The sequence below is a fragment of the Acartia tonsa genome, chromosome 12 (genome assembly GCF_053477335.1).
Source record: "Acartia tonsa isolate MP-2025a chromosome 12, ASM5347733v1, whole genome shotgun sequence".
Taxonomy (NCBI): Eukaryota; Metazoa; Arthropoda; class Copepoda; order Calanoida; family Acartiidae; genus Acartia; species Acartia tonsa.
The window spans coordinates 39,623,967-39,639,591 of NC_137271.1; positions in this window are offsets into that span (position 1 = coordinate 39,623,967).

Consider the following 15,625-nt stretch of genomic DNA (forward strand, 5'->3'; position numbering starts at 1 on the left):
TTCATGAAATTTTAATGTACATGACTTTTGAAAGGGGAAAACCATAGTACTAATGGTTGGTTTCCCTGTCCTAAGATTTGAAGGTCTCAGCATAACTGTATCTGTGCTAGAAGCGTACTAAGGGGATGTCAGAGAAATCAATTTAGGCAAAAGGAGGGGTTAGGCAACCCCCTCTTTCCACCCAAATTGTTTTTGTTGTTACGAAATAAAATTTTGTATTGTAAGAGGGGATTTACTTGTCCCTTTATCTGTTAAGGAATTTGAATACCTCCAAAATAGCCTAAAACATGACCCAGCATGTCTAAACAATTTATGGAGAGATATTTTTCAAGATGCTATATCTTTAATAGGTTGCGTACTCCCTATCTCCAAATAGCCTTAAACCTGCAACGAATCAATACTAAAGTTTTGATTGACTTTATAAGGATAAACATTCTACTACTTTATTGTACAGAATGAGACCAATGAAAATTAAACATAGATGTAAAATATTTTTTTTCTTCCAAGTGCTCTATCAATTTAAAATAAAACAAGGATGACAACATCCATAAAAGCGAAGCACTGAAACGGTAGGACAAACGGACAACAACAGTAAGAACTAAATAATCAGAATATAAATGTATAAGAGTCGAAGCAAAATTGTAAGTAAATTTGTTGAAAAACAGCTTAATACAGGATAATGTTTATGGACATACTTACATTTTTAGGACTTGATATTAGAGTTGCTTCACTTATAACATTATACTTTCTTGTCCCAGGAATCAATCTATCTCTATGTGACGGTCGGACGGACCGACCCTTCGCTTTTTAAAAAGAAGTATGTAACGTGATGGATATAATATATGTGGATTGTAAGAGATATTGTGAGAGATTCTTGCAAACCCTGCAAAAATGTGTCTCCCAGCTGGCTAATATAATGTTACCCAATATAACCCCCTTATGACTTTACCCTATATCCCCTCCCCTAACCATGGAGGAACGTATTGACCAATATCTGAGGACTATATTAGCCACCTAATTACACGACAAAAGTTTCTCTGTCACAATGTCTTATATATCCATTAGCGGCTACGCCCCCTAGAGGCCTCTAGGGGCACTTGAGGAGGGGGATGTCGAATTTGATAACCCAATTTATTGTTTTAGACTTTAAAAGAAAAAGTAATAACAATATTTTTGGGGGTGAAATTTTTTTTTTTTTTTTGGGGGGGGGGGACGGGGTGCCCTCCCATCATTTTTAATTTTAGTTAAAAAATGTAAAAAAAAATTGGGGGGGTTGGGGGTGTCCCACCCCCCCCCCCCCCCCCAAGAAAATAGTTATAAACCTTCCCGGGACTTATGAGAAGCTACCCTGTTAAGGAGAACCCGATCGGTTCAGCGGTTAGCGAGATCCTTCGAGACACACAGATACACAGACAAACAAACAGACAACATCCTGTTACTTTAGTATATCCATTATGTTATATTTCCAAAATAAAAGATCCAAATGCGCCCTGAGAAAATGTTAGAAAACCCTAGAGAAACTTTCACTTAAATATTGAGGGGTGGTAAAATAGGGGCTGAATATGTACATGTGTGTGTGTGTGTGTGTGTGTGTGTGTGTGTGTGTGCATGTATGTGTGTTTGTCGGTCTGTGTCAAAGGGAGGGTGGCAGGAGTAGTGAGTTGTGTTATTGTGTATGCCTAAAAAGACCTGAGTTTTTTTTCTTGGCGAATATATTGAGCGAGGGTTATTGTGTGTGTTATAAAAGGGATAGGGACCAACTTACTGGATATGGAAGCGAAGCTTAAAATCAGAAGAAGGACAAAAGGACAATAACTCTTGTAGAGTGTCAGAACATAACGAGCATAACATTAATCAATAAAAAAATCTAAACAAAATTGTGCATAAATTTGTAGCAAAATTAAAGAAATACAGGATATCGTAAAAGGATTTTAGTGTGCTTCGCTTTTAATATTGTACATTGTTGTTCTAGGAATCATTATTCCAAAAATAAGATGGAAAAGATAAATATGTCATATAAAATGTTGTTAGTAGCAAAGCTACTCTATAATTCGAATTAGTAGCAAAGCTACTCTATAATTCGAATTAGTAGCAAAGCTACTATATAATTCGAAATGTCCGTCCGTCTGTCCGTCAATCACGAAGTGCGGGAAACGTGATTTTCTGGGCTCCTATTTAAGATAGGCAACTGAAATTTTAAGTGAAGATTCCTATGATATATGCCCATCTAATCTATACTTGTTTTGTTCATCTGTCTGTTATTTTGGGTGCTAGATCGAATCCTAGATTTTCAAGTTTTTGTGATTTTCTCAACTCCTTTTCAAGATACAGGGCTGAATTTTTCAGAGATTAATTATTTTTACAATATACATATTTTTACAAAGTTTTATTAAGATTTGTTTATTTTTTGCGGTTCTAGATCGATTCCTAAATTTGTAAGTTTTTATAATTTTAAAGGTTGCGTGATTTTAAAGGTGTCGTGATATCCCTATTTTATCAAGTTTAATGCTTATTGTATGACACTGCCCTATAATAATTTTTTTCCCAATATCCAATCATAATATTTGAGCTTCGCTACTTATGGATGTTGTCATCCTTGTTTAAATATGAACAGTTTAAATAATCCTTGTCCATGTCGTTGTGTGTATGTTATATAGCTATAAGGGGTGAAATCATTATAAACATGGGGGAGCGTAAAATTATATGAGCCCCTAAAAACGCTTAGAAATTAAAATGCCTTTGTTAGGGCCTATTCTAAAGGCTATTTATATTGTATGCTAATTACTAGGGGCTTTAAACAGGGAGGGAGGGGTCAATTGGCTGTTTATTACAATAGTCCCCAAAGTTTTATAAAAAAAAAAAAAAACTTCAGGGACTTGAATTGAATTTTGATTAGTTTGTTCATAAAGTCGAGTGTCCAATTTCATTCACTGACTGTAGTCTACAGAAGGGGTTATTTTGTGTATCATCATTAGGGATGTACATAAATTTTTCAGCCGTTGTCTTATCACTTAAGATCCCTGGGCTTTAAAAGTTAGTAAAGGGTATTTTAAAGATTGTTGCGTTCATAGAAGTCTGGAAAAGTTTTGTCATTCAATATATATTTGTGCTTCCTAACTTGAAGAGAGAAAGCCACTTTTTAGTCCCCCCCCCCCCCCACTCTCCACTTTATAAAAATATATAAAACCACCATTGGAGCAGTAAAAGATTCACTGAAAATCATATTTGACAGACAGACAGACATCTAGAGACATGTATAAACAAGGATGACAACATCCATAAAAGCGAAGAACTGAAACGGTAGGACAAACGAACATTAACACTTGTATAGTGTCAGAACTGAATAATCAGAATAAAAATGTATAAGAGTCGAACCAAAATTGTAAGTAAATTTGTTGAAAAACTGCTCGATACAGGATAATGTTTAGGAACATACTTACATTTTTAGGACTTGATTATAGAGTTTCTTCGCATATAACATTATACTTAGTTGTCCCAGGAATCAGTATACCAAAAGTCAGATCAATGGTATGATTAGATCATATAAAAATTAGTTGTTAAAAAAGTAAAAAAATCAACATGTTTAAAATGGACGTACGGACATTATGGTAATTCTTATAGAGTTGCTACGCTTTCTAAATAGTACCTAAATACTAAAGGAATCACCATGCAAAGTTAAAAATCGATTGGACAATTCTAACATGCCTAAATTAACGAAAAGAGCTATCTCTCTGTGACGGACGGACGGACGGACCGACCCTAATTATAGAAACGCTTCGCTTATAAAAATATATTGACTTCCCTAAACAGTGTAAACAACAATATATAATACTAATGACATCTAGTTGCTCTGTATTCGGAGTTTGGAAGGCAAAATAGCCTTAAACCTTTCTAGGACGTAATTTTGATTTAAAGCAGTTTAAAAACCATCTAGCTTCATTAAAAAAATTCTTAGTAGTTATAGAGAACTTTAGCATCACACATATAACCTTATCATTTTATCTAATACGATGGATAGTTAGGTTAATATAGTTAAAAGATTCTAGCAAGCCTAAAATTTGACAGATAGAAAATATAAAGATAACAGAAACAATTTATGTTAATTATTTTCAAAACAAAATTATCCCGTGTTGATTATAATTAGTGAGTGTAACGTTTGGACACTTGTCTTAATGAACCAACCAATCAAAGCGCAATAGAGTTGTTGAGCCGACTTTAGGAACTAGTGTAATAAACAACTATAATGTTCCCTTCCTCCATGAGAATAATTTCTTAAATATTTAAAATGAGATAAAACTATCAGGACAGACAAAACCTGATTTTAGAATTAATAAAGGGATTTTTAAATTGGGCAAAAGAATCAAAAGTTAAACATTCGTAAATTTTGATAATAATTAAATTTATTAATTGGGGGGGGGGGGGAGAGGGTTCCATAGAATAGTTTTTCTTGTACGTCTCTTAATTTTTTGGTCATTAAAATGAATAATAGAGAAGTGAACCTTACTTTTTTTTCCTGGGGGGGGGGGAGGGGGTGGTTGACATCCCGCTACACCACCATTCCCAACGACCTTGCCCCATAACATAGACATTTGGTTATGACTTGGACAATAAGACATGATAAATTAATAAAATATTTTTTTTTTGCAAATTTAAATTTTCTTTATCCCTTATTTATTATTTTGAGGTCAACGTCCTAGTGTACTATAAAACAAGAAACATATAGAACCCAAAAATTCTAACTTCTAACAAGGACAATTGTTTCCTCTAATAGCAAAGCCGCAAATGCACTTATAGCAACGTCCAACGTCCAATAATACAGAAGATTTGTTAAAATAAGTGTGTCTGAGCCGGGAGCCGTGGAGCCGCCATATTTTGCTGGAGAACCGGAGCCGTAATTTTCGTTAAAAACGGCTCCGGACTAGATATATAAAGAGATTTTTTATCTATAATACAAAGTAGCTTGATGTCTGTCCGTCTGTCTGTCTGTTCCTTAAGATCTCGGTAACCACTGAACCGATCGGATTCTACTCTTCAGGGAATATACCTACTGAACCTGTGGTGGTTTTAGGCTATTTTCTTGGGGGGTGGGACACCCCCAACCCCCCCAAAAATAAAAAAAATCCAACCCCCCAATTTTTTTTTTACATTTTTTGTAAAATCTCAGTAACTGCTGATCAAATTGGGCGCTACCCTTCTGGGAATATACCTACTGGTCCTCTGGTGGTTTTAAGCTATTTTCTTGGGAGGTGGGACACCCCAACCCCCCAAAAAATAAAAAAAATTAAAATATTTTTTTTTATTTTAATTTTTGTGTATGCGAACAACCTAGGTCTAATTTTTACGAATTGAAATTTTTTTGTATACGGCAAACAACCTGGGTTTAATATGTACAAATTAAAATTTTTGTGCATAAAGCGCACAACCTGGGTTTAATTTTATCACAGAGTAATTAAACAAAGAATATTTTTTTGAATATTTCTATTAAGGAGGGTTGACTTCCCAAAACTATATAGGGCGAAGCCCCTAGAGGCTAAGGGCGAAGCCGCTAGTAAATTATATTTGGTAACTCTGTTTTGTCATGTGAAGATGCCCTTTTTAAGTTTTTCAAGTCCATTTTTATCAAAAATTTAACTTTTAAAATCTTCAAAAGTCAAAAATAAAAAATATTTTTCATGGGGAAAGAAAATATGTCGAGTTTTTTACTTGATTTTAGGTCGGAGCCGGAGCTGGAGCCGGAGCCGCCTTCATCACAGACGGCTCCGCGGAGCCGGAGCCGCACCAAAATCAAACGGCTCCGAAACGCTGGTTAAAATATAAGTCAAAGAAAACATCAAACGTTTATTGAAGAAAGTATTTTCCAGTATTGCTTCGAAACCGAATGATATCCTTTAGATTGGAACCAGTTTTCAGCCTTACTGAAAAATCATATATTGCATCTTACAATTTACCACTAATATTTAAATAAAAATCATTAATTTAGATGAATTAGCAACTTTTCTATAAATATTTTCCAGGTATACAAACCAACCTATGCAGATGACTTATAGGGTTTTAAGCTATTTTAAATGAATTTTTTTGGTATATTAAACTTCTTTTTCCCTCGGCAAAGTCTTTTATTAGTATGTCTACAATCTAAATCCTAAATTTATTTGATAAGCATTTTAATTTATATCGTTGTATTTTAAAATTTTACTTTTGTAACTAAAATTTTACATAAGGAAGCTGTAGGTTTATGAAAATCCATCTATCTATGAGTGTGTGTTTGTGTGTGTGTGTGTGTGTGTAGTGCGTAAAAAATGCGTACGCTCTAAAATGGTTGAAGTGTCATTGAACTCTTGTGACTCGCATACATACACACTTACACAAACACATACATACACACACACAAACACCTACTTTTACACAAACACTTACATACACACACACACACACACACACACACACACATACACACACACTTACACAAACACATACATACACACACACACACACGCACACATACACACACACATACATACACACACACACACGCTCACATACACATACACATACACACACACACACGCACACATACACACACACATATAAAGAGATAAATTTGAAACCTAGCTACGTCTAAATTTCTGAACAAGGGCAAATCAAAATATGTGTAAATCCTCTAATAACTGCATGAGAATAATGGTACTTCAAAATGAGTTAGAAAACGGCTGAATGCAATACGCAGCCACCAGTAGCCAGCTGCGGCAAAGATCAATCCGCCGCTGAACAGAGCTAGAACTTTTAAGTAAACTATGAACTATACATATTGTTATGAATTATATTTAGATTAATATGCTTGTTTTACAGTGTCAAAGCTACTCTATATTTCACTTTGTCTGTCCGTCCATCTGCTTGTCCGTCAGTGAGTCCGTATCGCTATTGGAAAATTTTGTATTTCTCAGCTGTTATTAAAGATAGACAGCTGAAATTTAAGTGAAGAATCCTATGGAAAATGCGCATCTAATATATACATTGGTTTGTCCATTTATCCATTTTTTGTTCTCCTTTACATATGGATGTTGTCATCCTTGTTTATTTTGCTAAATTATGTATCTAAAACGTATTGAAGCAGACAAAAATAATGCACAGATTTTTTAAAAAATGAAATGTCATCTATATTGCTATATTAAGTCATTTTTAGAGAATTCTTAGTAGCGAAAAACTGTCTAATACATTGTCTGCCCGAAAAGGAAATTAACATTTCTCGGCTGCCATATAAGATAGAAGGCTTATTTTTAGGTGGATAGATGTTGATAAACAATTTTCTCTATAAATCACTTAGTCTGTTGGTATATCTGCAATGCTCTATTATGGACACATTACAAACTTTCCCGATTTTGTATTACTTTTGAGGAACATGATTCCAGTTACGTCACATTTTTCTTTCCCGAAAAAGGGAAAGGGGGAAGATAATCTCTCCCCTTTTCTACCATCTCTTTTTTCTTCCCCCCTTCCCTTTTTTTTCTTTCCCCCTTCCCTTTTTCGGGAAAGAAAAATATGACGTAACTGGAATCATGTTCCTCAAAAGTAATACAAAATCGGGAAAGTTTGTAATGTGTCTCTATTATGTACAACATTTAAAAAAAAATGTTTTTTTCTCAGATGTTGTCAAAGTGTCTGCTATTTTTTGTGAAGATTATTTTGACCTCTTAGCATCTTCTCTAAAACTATTTATATCCATCATATGAATAATAACTCTATGCCTATGACACTAACACTTTATTACGCACTAGTCCCAATGGTAGAAAAACAAGGATGAAAACATGCATAAAAGCGAAGCTCTGAAACGGTATGATAGACTAACATAGACTCTTGTAGAATGTTAAAACTGAATATACAAAATTTGAATATATAAGATTTGACAAAATTATACGTAAATTTGTTACAAAACTTCTTAAATACAAAATTATTTTTAAGGACATACTGACATTTTTAGGACTTGCTTAAAGAGATGCTTCGCTCAAATATTTTACCTTATTGTAATAGGAATCAGTAATCCAAAAATCAGATCAATCGGATGATTTTATCACATAAAACATTGTCGTTAAAAAAGTAAAAAAATCAACATGTTTAAAATGGACGTACGGACATTCTGGTAATTTGAAATCGATAGGACAATTTCAACTTTAACACGCCTAAATTAACAAAAAAAGCTATCCATTACGAACTGACAGACGGACGGACTGACCGACCCTAATTATAGAAAAGCTTCGCTTTTAAAAACAGAAAAGTATCATCAATACGCATTACATACCAAATTTTTCCACTCTTTCAGTTATTTCACAATTTGAGTCATAGTAAAAATTATACGCAAAAGATGATTTAACCTATGACGCATTTATCAAGGACAGGCTGTTGTATTCTGAAATACAAATAATGTAAATGAAGATACAAAAATTTATGAAGTTATAGAGTAACTGCAACCCAGGTTAGGAGGGGATATTGGTATGTGTAAATTAAAGTGGTACTTAAAGTTTTATAGCAAAATATTTTTTTGTTAGTTCAAAATCTTTGGATACTTTTATTGATTTCTGATTGGTTAGATCCAAAACATCTCAATAATTTTCATCTAGAAAACAGGTAAATTTGTTTATAATTATTGGAGATGTATATCAATTTATCATCCATTGGCTAATCTCCTCAGATCCCTTGGAACTTGACGTGAAATAAATCACCCATGTTGGTCAGACTGCTGTTAAGCAGCTTTTTATTTGTTCTTCTACTTTGCTGCTTAATTATGCATGATGTTACCCCAGTTAATTTTTCTTTTATTTCCTTAAAGCTTAAAAATGAGAATGAACAAAATCTTTGTATGTTTTGTTTTGTTTTTCAGAATAATTTCCCTATTCTTGTGTATTACGAATATATATGAAGACTATGAATCATAACTTTTACTTAAATTTGAGAACCTCCAAAGGAAATTCCACAAAATATTTATTTGCTGTAAAATTTGAGGGATACGGGATATACCCTTACTTAACCTAACCTAAAAACCTAAATTAAGTAAAAAAAATACGCTTTTATAAAGCGTTACAATTAAAATTACGTTTTCTTTTCTACAGAAAAAGGAGAAATATAAGATTGAATTTAAAATACAATAATTGTTTAATTTCCTAAAACATGTTCAAATGTTGAAGTGGAAATCCATCGGGCCAGCACAAAGAAAAAAAAACTATGAAGAAAAAAATTCCTAATTTTGAAAGTATGCTTGAAAGAGAATATTTAAAAACCTATTTTAGTTCTTTTAATGTTAGCTATGACGTTCTAGCATTAAATATATATAGCGGCTACGCCCACCCATAGAGCCTCTTTCACTAGGAAGGTTAGAGTTACCCTCTGCAAAAATAGTTATAAACTTTCAACGGATCTACATGAAACTTCACAAAAAGCAGAAGCATATCGCTCTAGCGGTTAACAAGGTTCTTTCGCTACAGAGAAACACCTTGATACTTAAATAAGGTTTGACATTTGTTTATTTTCGAAGGATGCTTTTTTTCTGCTTTGGGTGATTTTTTTTACAATTCCTGTTATTTCTGTCAAAGAGTAAAATTTTGGGTTCAACGTTCTCTTTTTCTGTCTCTCTCTCTCTCTTTCTCTCTCTCTCTCTCTCTCTCTCTCTCTCTCTCTCTCTCTCTCTCTCTCTCTCTCTTTTGCATATTTTTTCTGTCTTAATCTTATCCCATATTCTACTCATTTCCTATATTCAAATCTAATTTTAAAATCTTTTTTAACCATAAAACGTTTTTTCCTACTTTTTTTAGTTTCATCAAAAAAAGTTTCTAATGTGTCATTGTTCTAATAAAAAAAACCCTAGGTTAGGGATATTTTTATATAATCTGCAATCCTCAGGGGAGGGGGTAGGTCAAAGATGATAATACTCCTTTCCCAAAAAATGATATTTTCAAAATACTTTAATAGCATTGCTGTTGAAAAAAAAACCATTTATATTTCAAAATTTATCTAAATTTATTGGATTTGGAAAAAGTAAGTTTAACTAAACAAAGAACAGTATCTGTTTCAATATAAAATTACTAGTGACTGTATTTTTAGCATCTAGAGAAGGAAAGGCAAGAAAATATATTAAAACCATCCCATGACGAGTAAATAGTCTAAAACTATAAAGCATACTGAAAAGGGAGAACTCAATCGATCCAGTAGTTAGTGAGTGGTAAAGAAAATTATTTTGTTGTAAAATCTTTTGTATAATAATCTATTTCCTATAAATGTAATTTTATTTTGTTCAAAAAAAGAACATAAAATTATGTTAATTACTCATTAAAAGTACATAAATAGCACCAATTTACCATAAAAAATCCGCAAAAAATACTTCTTTACGCAAGATTAAAAGCTGCTTGACATAAATAAATAAATATACTATATATATGAAAAGTTTAAAACAGAGGTTATTGAACTCTGGAAACTTAAAAACCAGATTTTCCAACTTTAAACATTGATATATATTATTATATATAGGCCTAGTATCTAGTATACAGTAAGGTGTAGGGTTACAGACAATCAGGGCTATAAGGATCAGCAAATTTTAAAATTTATAAATGCTAATAAACCAAACTGTGAATAATTAATTGCTGATTTTAATTTTTTAATATGTTTCTTGTATATGAAGTTTTGTAGTACCCCCCCCCCCTCCCTTTTCTTTACCTGCCAATGTATAATATGAAACTTTCCTGAAAACATCAGGTGGCTTAGAAAATAAAGGAGGGGAAGGATAATTCCCCTTGTGGGGTGTAAAGGGGCACGTGAAGTGAACTCTGAAATTCTTTATGTGTTTGGGAATATATTAGAAGCAACATTTTGGCTAAAAATTTACCTGATTTTTTGAAAACATCCAATTAAATATTTAGTAAACTTTTTATTTGTACAATTGTTTGATTTATTTTAAGGCTTATTTTAGATTAAGTAAAATTTAGAACAACCCCGCCATGATTATAACTCGTTGGGATAGGACCCCGCAACTAGACATCCTTCTCCAGTGCCTATGTTTTTCAAGTTAAAAGAATATGGTGGGGGTTCAAAATGTTTGAGATTGAGAGAAAACATCAAAAACAGAATATCTTTAATACAAAGTAGAACGATGTCTGTCTGTTTATTTGTTTGTAGCGAAGTATCTCGCTAACCGCTGAACCGATCGGGTTCTCCTTTAAAGGGTAGCTTCTCATAGGTCCCGGCAAGGTTTATAACTATTTTCTTGGGGAATGGGTCAAACCTAACCCCCCCCAAAAATTTAAAATACCCCCCAAAAAAAAAAATTTCTCCCCCCCCAAAGAAATTTTTTTTTTAGATTTATTTTTTAAAATCTAAATTACGAAAAATTGGTTTGATCAAACTTCTTGGAGCAGTTCCTAGAGGCTAGGGGCAAAGCCGCTAGTCCTCTTAATAAAGTAACAGGTTATTCGTTTTCTGTCTGTCAGTCTGTGCCAACGGATCTAACAGCTGAACCGATATGGTTCTCCTTTACAGAGTAGCTTCTCATAGGTCATGGGGAGGTTTATAAATTATTTGGGGATATTACCACCAACAAAAATCGCCACCCCAAAAAAATATATTTTTACTTTTTCGTTTAAATCTAAAATAAATATTTGGATTATCGAATTCAATTAATATGTTTATGTTTTATATTTCCTTATCTCTTGATTGCTGAACATAATAGTAGATGTATGAGAGAGAGTAAAAGTGACGGAAGAGAAACCACTTCTAAACCAGAAAGAAAGAATGAAAGAGAGAGAGAGAGAGAGAGAGAGAGAGAGAGAGAGAGAGAGAGAGAGAGAGAGAGAGAGAGAGAGAGAGAGAGAGAGAGAGAGAGAATGAAAGATAGTGAGAGAGAGTGAGGGAGAGAAAAGAAAAATGACCTTGTAAACATATGAGTGAGAGTTTGAAGAGAGTTACAGCGCGCTTACTCACACATACACACTCACACACACACACACACGCACCTAGCACGTAAAATTGAGTGTGTGTAAGATCAGGAAACTGAACAATTCGCGTGCGCGCTTCACACACACACAGAGAGATTTACGTGTGTGTAGATTTACTACGACGATACACACAATTTTTGAGGGCAATGAACTCTTGGCTGGTTTCTACACAAATTTCAAACCATAACACCACAAAATAGTTCTAGCCTATATTCCATTTATTTGCTGTGATGTTACAAGCTAAAAACCCAACATATCTCATATGATAGGGGTGGCACAATATATTACTAAGCTAGAGGTTATTGACCCATGCAAAATAAACCTAGGCCTTATTTAGAATCTAACTGCTTTAATAACTAACCCTTTGGTCCTTGGTTAAAAAATCAATTGTTGGAGAAAATATTGCTACCTATGGACAACTAATATTCTTATTTAATAAACTGGTGGATTCTCCCCTAGCCTCTAGAGGTTACACCCCTTCAGATGAGGAACTTAGGAATGTTATTTTTGTAATATTTTTTGGTGGGAAATAAAATTGCTGGAAACCATCTCAAGACCAGTGTCGTTCTTCCCTGTAGAGCATATAAGAGTTGCTTCATACCAGACTCTAAGATCTGCTCCAAGTGAGGTAAACCTAAGGTAAAACCCTACCACATATATTATTATTTCACTGGGACATATTTCAAAGGGGGAGGAAGGAGTATTTCACCCACCCTCCCTGTAGCATAAAACCTGCCCTTTACCAAGTTTTTGTTTGCTTGTTATTTATTTTAGGTCAGGTTAGGTTGTATATATAGGGTGTTGGGTAGCCATACAGGGTTAGAAATAATAAATCAACTATTTCTACTTTTTTCCTTATTTTCATATTATCTTAAAAAACAAGAGGATGGGGGATAATTAGTGCTCAACCGGCACTTTGTGTGAAACCACCAATAAAATGTCTCTTCCTGATTAGAAGAAGTATGTATTGTTCCACCCCTATAATACAATCCTTTACAGGAGTTTTCCAGGGTTCAATCCTAGGAACTCTAGTAAATATTATATATACAAATGTATATGGTTTTAAAGCACTCTTGCGTGTGTGTATGTGTGTGTGTCTTTTAGATACTGGGTTCAATGAACTCTAGTAAATTTATTTATATATACTCGGCTCAAAAAAGGCCTATTATGTTGTCTTTTTAAATCTTATCAAAAAAGTACAAGTTAAGCTGAAATTTCAACTTTTTGTCATCTCCAAGGTTAATCTTATTTGCCAATTATAGAATATCTTTTAAGTTTTTTTTTGTTTCAAAACTTTTTAAGATTAATTTTGAAATAGTGTAATTTGTAATTAGTGATTCTTTGCTAGATTTATCAAAGTCAAATGAAAAGTTTTTCCAGTATGGCTTCAAAACCGATTTATATCCGCTGGATTAAAACCGGTCTCAGACATACTAAAATATAATGTATAGCATCGTCTTACAGACAATTTTCCACCAATATTAAAATATAAATTATAAAAATTAATACCAGTTTTGTAAGCCTGGGCCGACGGCCCCTTGTGGCTTACAAAACTGTTTGAGATAATCTCACGGGACCTTTTGCCCAACCTAAGTCTGGTTATTTGTGAGGTCTAGGAAAAAAATCAGACTTACACAAAAGATTATAATTATAATCTTTACACAGAAAAATGGCACGAGGTGAGAGTTTGAGGGGGCAAAATGAGCCGACCAGCGATTTTTGACGGTGCGCAGAGACGTTGTGCTTCATCCAATCCGGGATTTTTTTTTCTTAGACCTCACAAATAACCAGACTTAGGTCGGGCAAAAGGTCCCGTGAGATTATCTCAAACAGTTTGGGCGTGACGGCCCAAAAACCGCAAAAAATGGCCTAAAAATTGACCGGCCTGTCATTTCATCAAAGAAATCCATCAAAAAATCACAATTTGAAATTTTAATTAATTAATAACTTTTTTCTCATAAGAGATAATGACACAAGACTTTCACTTGGTAAAAATTCAGCATTTTGGGCCGCCTAGACTTTATATTTGGTGACCCTGGGGTGACGGGTTCAGTGCCCCCCACACCCACGAAGTGGGCATACTTTTGAAAATCACGTTTTTTCAGGTTTTCCCCTTTAAGTAGGGGAAGGAGTCGTTTTAGAGACTTCAAGCATCTCTTTGATATTGAACAAATTTTTGAGGCGGACATTTATATATTTATGTTTCATTCGCCTCCGGCTGACCGTTTAGCCGTTATTCGCCGCCGAAGGCGTGATTTTTGCCGATTTTTGCCGTTTCCGAGGTTTTAATGGACATTTAGGAGGTGAAGGAGTTATCCAATCAAGTTGATGATGAAGTACATTTTTGTAGGCAATTGCATTGGCTAAATTTCATGTGAAGTAAAATTTTTTGTACCTTTAACCGGTTTTGCTCCAGCTGAATCGATTTACAGATACCCCCTAAAAACCGGAAAAAAACGGTTTTTTATAAAATTCACGGCCGGTTTTGGCCGGATCCGGCTCAAATTTTGCATGGAGTCATCCTTTGATATTCCCAACAGTTGATACTTGACACAGCAAGATCCCAGAAAAGTGTGGTATATCTATCCCACCCCTACCTGGCTCTAACCCATGTTTAAGGATTTGAGATTCTATAATAAAAGTAAGAGGTTTGGTGATGATCATTATTGCAGTTTTAAAATTTTGTAATCAGAAGTGAGGTACTTTGTTAAAAGCGAAGCTTTTCTATAATTAAGAAGTTTTGCAACAAATTTAAATATAATTTTGTGAAAACTTATTAATTCATATTTTGTATATTCAGTTCTGACAATCTACAAGAGTTAATGTTCGTCTGCCACACCGTTTCAGAGCTTCGCTTTTATGGATGTTGTCATCCTTGTTTGATGATAACTGGGAAATTAACTTTGATTTTCAAGACTTTAGTTCAATTATTAAATGCTGATGATTTATCACATTATTACAGAACATTCTAGTTACGAATATAGAGTTGCTACGCTTTCCAAATCGTACCTTATTATTACAAAAATCACCATGCCAAATTTAAAATCAATCGGACAATTCTAATATGCCCAAATTAATATTAATATCTATCAGAGCTGGATCTTTAAATCGTTTTTATGGTGCGCTGAATCGGGGCGATTCAGAGGTGATTTGTAGGTGCGCTGGTGGTTAGCCACAGCGCGCCTATAAAACATTGATATTTAAAAGATTTTCGGCGCGGTGTTGTTAAATCGCTTGCGACACTCAATAAAATATCGATCCGCGCCAGTACAACTTTATTACATAAGCCGTGTCAGTAAGGCATTTTATGTAAAATTCCGTGTCAGCATGGTATTTTATATAAAACATTAATATATAATTTATTTTAAAAATAACTATAAAAATGTTTTCACAATAGTTTTGCAATAAAATATTAAAGTAATTAAAAAAAAATATTTATTTATTAAATAAATCACCCCGATTTAAACCGGCAATGCCACTCGGTGAGTGGCGTTGCCGCGCCAGGCCCGCGCCACTGCCCGATTCAAATCGCCCATGCAAATTCGATTTAAAGATTGATATTAATAATTTGATGGTGCGCCAAATGAATTGCCCCGGTTTAAATCACCTATAAACGATTTAAAGATCGAGCTCAGTGTTGGTTTTAACTAAAG